Source organism: Balaenoptera ricei, chromosome 11 (genome assembly GCF_028023285.1).
Source record: "Balaenoptera ricei isolate mBalRic1 chromosome 11, mBalRic1.hap2, whole genome shotgun sequence".
Lineage (NCBI taxonomy): Eukaryota > Metazoa > Chordata > Mammalia > Artiodactyla > Balaenopteridae > Balaenoptera > Balaenoptera ricei.
Genome location: NC_082649.1, coordinates 49,355,943 through 49,363,030, shown reverse-complemented (window position 1 = coordinate 49,363,030; position 7,088 = coordinate 49,355,943). Strand labels below are relative to the sequence as shown.

Genomic DNA, 7,088 nt, shown 5'->3' with positions numbered 1-7,088 from the left:
TTGGATTGATGCACCAACGGTGCTGCTGGCAGCAGTGCCCCCGAGGTGGAGGGGACCAGGCGCGGGCTAGGGGAGAGGAGGACGGGCCCCCGATCCAGAACAGCGTGACAGTAGCAGAGACGATGAGAAGGGCGATTTCGAGCTTGGCCTGAAGGGGGGGCCCTCCCTTGGGCGCGGTGAGTGGGGCCGGAGCGGGCGTTCCTCTGCCGGCGCGCGGTTTCAGGCAGCGTCTCCAGGGAGATGTCCTCAGGTGCTTGTGGAGCAGCCCCGAGGCCTCGGAGTGAGCTCCCCTCGGCAGGAGGCAGGGCAGAGAGTGCGGGCTGTCGGGCGTGCGGGAGTCACTGTGAGCCTGTCTCATAGCGGATGGGTTGGTGTTGGCGGATGGATGGTGGGAAAGTGCCATCAACCATGCGTGATGGTCCTTTCAGTTCCATAAGGACTTATTCTGGTTACAGGAAGCCTGAGTGTGTCTCTTCCAATCTGCTCCTACACTCCGGAGGCTCCTTCATAAAACCCTTTATGAGCGTCTCTTCTCTGCCTTCCCCTTACGTTATGATGCTGCTCTGACAGTCCCTCTGCTTCTCTGCTCAAAGTGAGTGAGCCTGTTCAGTTCCATGCCTTCAGGCACCACATGTCAGCTGATTACTTGAAAACCTCCACCTCCAGCCTAGGCTGCTCCACTAAGCACCAGACCCCAAAACCCAACCGCGAGTTAACTCCACACGTGCGTAACCCTAAACACCATCTTCCCCATTCCCACAGAGTGCCTCGCCCTTGGATTCCCTGTCTTGGGCACCAAGATACAAAAACCACATCTGGACAATATCTTTGACACTTACTGCCTCTTCTAAATTTCCACCGGTTATCAAGGCTATACCTTCTTAATAGCTGTCAAATCAATTCCCACATCACTAAATCCCTTCTCTCTACATTAGAATTTCCACCAGTTTCTTAGTTAAATTCAACACCCATCCACCTTCCCTGATGGCAGTTTGGCCCTATCTAATCCATTTTCTGTCTATTGTTAGACTGATCTTTCTAAAAAATATATAAGGGCATTTCACTTCCTGCCAAGACTCGCTGTCATCCTCATCCACACTTCTTAGTTAGGCCTTCCATCAGCAGTTCCATCTTTGTTCCCAGAACATGCCACATTCTCTCCTGTGTGTGCTGATGTCACCTGTTGCTCACACTGCCTTCAATGGACTCCACTTTTGCACCTTCCCCAACCCTGCTCTCACTCCCCAGTCATTCTCTGCGTGTTGCCTAATTGCTTTTCTGCCTCCTCCTCTAGACTCTCTCTCTGAGCGCAGAGGCCAGGTTTGTCTTCCTCACCATTTGTTGTGTCTATCATAGCACCCTGCAAGTAGCAGGGGCTCAACAAATACTGGTTAAATGAATGATTCTCTAAAACAAGAAGTTACTGTTTTTCATAGCATCCAGTAAAGCTTTCACTTATAAAAGATGAATGTTGAATTTCCAGGTTTTACTTTAATTTCAAGATCCTTGGTTTGGAAACTATTTCAATTCACAGTCTATATTTCATGCCATAATCATTTTAATGGTAGCTGTTGTTATATGGCATACGTTTAACATGGGAAAGAGAGAGAGTACAGTGCAGTTTGCAAGAGATAGGCTTTGAGTCAGACATGCGTGGGTTTGAATACTGGCTCCAACATTTTAGCTCTGTGGCCGCTTATCTGTGGCTTCGTTATCTGTACAATGGGCTAATAATAACCCCCACCTCATAGGATTATTTTAAAGACTAAATGTGTATAACCCATATCAAGTGCACAGTGCCTTATACTTAATAAGTTTTCACATGTCTAAAGAATAGAAACCTTCACATGGATGTTTGTAGCAGCTTTATTCACAATTGTCAATACCTGCAAACAACCAAGATGTCCTTCAGTGAGTGAATGGATAAATTAGCTGTGGTACATCCAGACAATGGAATTGCTGAAAAGAAATTAACTATCAAGCCATGAAAAGACATGGGGGAACCTTAAGTGCATATTACTAAGAAAAGAAGTCAGTCTGAAAAGGCTATATACTGTGTGATTCCAACTACATGACATTCTGGAAAGAGTAAAACTTTGGAGACAGTGAAAAGATCAGTGGTTGTCAGGGGTTAGCGGGGCGTGGGGGAGAAATGAATAGGCAGAGCACAAGGATTTTTAGGACAGTGAAAATACTCTGTGTGACACTATAATGATGGATACATGTCATTATATGTTTGTCCAAACCTACAGAATGTACAACACAAAGAGTGAACCCTAAGGTAACCTATGGACATTGGGTGATTATGATGTGTCAGTGTAGGTTCATTTATTTATTTATTTATTTATGGCTGTGTTGGGTCTTCGTTTCTGTGGGAGGACTTTCTCTAGTTGCGGCAAGCGTGGACCACTCTCCATCGCGGTGCGCGGTCCTCTCACTGTCGCGGCCTCTCTTGTTGCGGAGCACAGGCTCCAGACGTGCAGGCTCAGTAGCTGTGGCTCACAGGCCTAGTTGCTCCGCGGCATGTGGGATCTTCCCAGACCAGGGCGCGAACCCGTGTCCCCTGCATTGGCAGGCAGATTCTCAACCACTGTGCCACCAAGGAAGCCCCTGTAGGTTCATTCTTGGTAATAAATGTACCATTCTGGTAAGTAATTTTGATAATGAGGGAGGCTCTGCAGGTGTAGGGGTAGGGAGTATATGGGAAATCTCTGTACCTTCCTCTCAAATTTGTTGTAAACTTAAAACTGCCCTAAAAAATAGTCTTAAAAAAGAAGTAAAAGAAACACTGAAGGTTGGAATTGTGAAATTTCCATGGTCAGCTCACAAAAGGTAAAAATCAATCTTTTAATTCAGTCAAGTACAGTTTCTAGGACATCATCCTGCTACCCAGTCACACTATACTACTTGATCACAAACTTTGTTCTGATACAGGTAAGAGACTCATTCAGTGACAACTTATTGACCGTCTGATGGATCCAGGGCACTCTGCCAGATAAAGGCGGGGCAAAAGAAAGTATAACCAGTAAAGTCTCAAGTAAGTGAAAGAAGGGCCTGGAATGTCACTCTGCCTGTCTCAGCCGGTCAGACTTTGAGGTCAGAGTCAGAGTGGACTGAGTGGAGCCCTTGGAGAGGTGGAGAGGAGGTAGAAGTTTACTGGGCATCCAGAAGGGAGCATGACCAAGTCCCTGTGCCCTTAGAGCCCAGGATCCCAGGGGTGGTAGCCCAGAGTCCATAGAATTCACACTCTCATGCTAGGTTCATGGGTTCAAATTCCAGCTCTGCCACTGCTGGACACAGGGCGTCTGCCAAGTTGCTTCATCTCGGCACCTCAATTTCCTTACATATACAGTGAAGTTGTTGTGAGTATTACATGAATCAGTAGAGACAAATTTCCTAGAACTATGGTAGGTACATAGGAAGTGCCAGGTACATGTTAGCTGTTTCTGTTATGTTTTACCTGGGGGAGAGAAATAAGTTAAGAGATAACAATAAAGCAGGATGGGGGGGGATAGAAAGTGTCACCTTGGGAACAGGTTATGTGGCTTGGATTTGGAAATGAGTCTTACATTTTTGAGACTTGGTCTTCCACAGGAAAGTGAACTCTATGTGTACTCATATATCCGCCTGACATGGGTGATTAAAAAAAAACATGAAAATGAGCACTGAATAAAATAGATGGTTTTTCATTTGGTAAAATGATTGCTCGTTCATATCTAGAAGTCAAACTTCCCTTCATCTCAGCTGAAATCTGCAACAGTCATAATAAAGGTCATGCACTCACGTCCATAGGGGTGGCTCAACTCAGAGCTTATTCAGTCTTGTATTAGGAATAGTTATAGTTGACAGGGAGTCTAGCTTCACAACCCTCAAGAGAGTCAAGTGACAAAATCACAATCAAATGGCACATATCTAGAAGAGAGACTAAAAAACCCTCCTACAAAAATTGAAATAAAAACAAGAGGCAGAATGGATAAAGCACAGCAGCCATAACATTGATCCTGGGCCATCAGGAAAAAGTTACCCAGTATATAGTATATTTTGCATAAATGACAGGGAATTGTTACTTAATTTGAGAAAAGTGTGTCTGAAGTAATATTTGATTATTAAGGTGATAAACATTTACCTAGAAAATTCACTTAGGCAGATAGAGAGCTGGATAAAGGCCACCAATAAGTGAAAGTTAGTATAACATTCAATTAACAGGGAAGGCCCTGCCTGGCTTTAAATTCCTGCTCTGCCACCAGAGGTTTAAAGCTCTGTGACTTGGACAAATTACTTAACCTCTATGGGCCTCAGTTCTGTCATCTGTGAAATGGGGACAGTAAAGGTAGTTGCCTTATAGCTTTGTTAGGAGAATTATATTAGTTAACGTATGGAAGCAATTAGAATGGTGCTGGCACAGGGTAAGCCCCATGTAAACATTTGCTTTTATTATTGTTGTTACTGTTACCAGATACGAGATCTTAGCCAAGTTACTGAAGCTCAGCACCTCAGTTCCTTCATCTGTGAGTTGGAGATACAACACAACCATCTCCTAGGGTTGTTTTAGGATTAAACAAATACATGAAAGTGCTTCTAATTGTAAACCCAAAATAACATCAGGTGTAACAAATTAAAATGAAGACTATTTGTGACATTAAAAATAAAACTTTTTTTTTCATTTTATATCTAGTATTTGTCATCAGTGAACCAAAGTCAGTGAATATAAGCAAATGACTTAAAATAAGCATGACAAGCTCTTCAAGCTGAAGTAATAGTAATATTACCAATGATAGTATTTACAACAGCTGTAATAATAACAATTAGCTAGCTACGGACAGTTTTTTGTTTTGTTTGTGCCACACCACATGGCATGTGGGAATCTTAGTTCCCCGACCAGGGATCCAACCTGGGCCCACGGCAGTGGAAGGGCAGAGTCCTAACCACTGGACCACCAGGGAATTCCCCTGGACAGTTTTAAAGGCGTTTGACTTTATTTAGTTCCAACTACCATCTTATGATGGGGATATAATTATGTCTATTTTTTGGTAAATGAGGAAACTAATAATCAGAGAGGCCCGGGGACTTTCTGAGGTCACTCAGCAGGCAAGTAGAAACCAGGTCTCCTCCATCACTGCTGCTCCTTTCACCTGCATCCCAGCCGTGTAACAGGAAGACTTCATAGTCCCAAGCCTGTTAGCTCTCATCAGTGGAGACCACAGCATTCATATAATGTGCGTGTGTGTGTGTGCTACACTTGACATAAATGTGAATACTCATTCCTGTAGGAAATGTTATTGTCCTATCATGTATACTTGAGGTAGCCCATATTTAACACGAATATCTTATTTACCTTGTGGCTTCCCTGTGTTTATAAAGAGATTTTTGTCAAACCAACATTCTGTAATAACTAGATGCTGGTCAGCTGGGGCAAATGTATCATTTGCTGATAGTTTTTTTCATAATCTTTATTCTCCATCTATAAACAATGATCCTCCAGTTATACCTGGAGCTTCCCAATCACATTTCTCTTGGGATTTGTTTATTCATTCATTCATTCAGCAATCATTTATTGAATACTTCTTTTGTTATAAACTAGCAATGCTGTGCTGGATGTTGGGGATGAGCAAACTAGCTGTCATCCACATCCCTGACTAGTTTATAGTAAGCTGGAGGAGACATATGCATAGTTATTGAATTATTGCCTGACTCTGCCCCTTTATTAAGAGCTTCAAGACAGGGAGGTCAGTGAAAATTTCCTGAAAGAATGAATACTTGAGTTGAGATGGATGAGCCTTCCAGGCCTTTCTGCACTAATCTGGCCCATGAGTCTAGGAATACAGGTCTCAGGAGTGCAGGAAAAGCAGGCCTGGGGCAGGGACACATGGCCCAGGTCTGAGTGGAGCTGTTGGGGGCAGAGGCTTCATCTCACAGGACACCTCAAGTCCTCCTTACATTTTTTTTTTTTTTTAAGCTACTTTATTTATTTATTTATTTATTTTTGGCTGTGTTGGGTCTTCGGTTCGTGCGAGGGCTTTCTCTAGTTGCGGCAAGTGGGAGCCACTCTTCATCGCGGTGCGGGGACCGCTCTTCATCGCGGTGCGCGGGCCTTTCACTATCGCGGCCCCTCCCGTTGCGGGGCACAGGCTCCAGACGCGCAGGCTCAGTAGTTGTGGCTCACGGGCCCAGCTGCTCCGTGGCATGTGGGATCTTCCCAGACCAGGGCTCGAACCCGTGTCCGCTGCATTAGCAGGCAGATTCTCAACCACTGCGCCACCAGGGAAGCCCTACATTTGTTTTTATGCCAAGAGAAATGGGAAGCCCATGAAGGCTCAATTGGTCAGATTTGTACCATAAAAATGGTGCTTTTGATGCTGTGTGGAGAACAGACTTCTTGTTGGGAGGAGAGAGAAATTGGAAGTTGGGAGTCCATTTAGGAAGTGGTTCCTGTAGTTCAGGTGGGCAATGATGAGGATGAGGGTATTGGCAGTGAGGATGGAGAGAAGTGGGCAGACAGGGACTGTACTGAATAGAAAAATAGTGAGCTAATGAGTAAGGGCCTTAGGAAGAGGAAGTGTCATTTTCCCAAGGTTCATGCCCAAGGGCTCTTCTTGAGTTGAGATTATTTGAGGATCTTCTGTTCTATGAGCTGGCCGTAGCCTTGGAGGCCACCATCAGCCCCAGCCCAGCTCATCTGCTCCCTGTCTCCCCAAACCACTCTCAGGATCTGGCCTTCCTCCCTTTGTGCATCCCCTGGAGTATTCTTCCCCTGCCCCACCCATTCTCCTTGACCTGCTTCACAGCCCTGTCACATGTGCCTTTCCATGGCTCTTTCTTCAGCCCACAGTGGTCTCTCTTTCCCTTAAATTCATTCAATTTATAATCTCCTTGGGAAACTAATTTTCTCTGCTTTTTGACATTTCCAGTGTTCTTATTTAATCCCTTGTATTAGGCCGAACTATAAGAAATTGTTCTTTTTTTTTTAAAGGCCCAATATCAGCAGTTTCATGTTGTTTAACCTACATATTTCTCATTTCCCACACTTGCTGAGTTATGGATGGATGTTCTTGCAGCATCCAGTAGTGTCTTGTGCACAGTCAGCACAC

At 44.5% G+C, this 7,088-nt stretch overlaps 1 protein-coding gene across 5 annotated transcripts in view; it reads left to right on the top strand.

Annotated features, from left to right (window-relative positions):
• NEK10 (NIMA related kinase 10) overlaps positions 1–7,088 on the top strand; it is a 309,939-nt gene continuing 302,851 nt past the window's right edge. For 4 of the 5 annotated variants that reach the window (XM_059937555.1, XM_059937551.1, XM_059937556.1 and 1 more), the window contains exon 1: positions 1–176. The gene's annotated coding sequence lies outside the window, so the exon portion shown is untranslated. Of the gene's footprint in view, positions 177–2,934; positions 3,038–7,088 lie in introns of all 5 variants that reach the window. The other variant, XM_059937552.1, reaches the window with a different exon arrangement.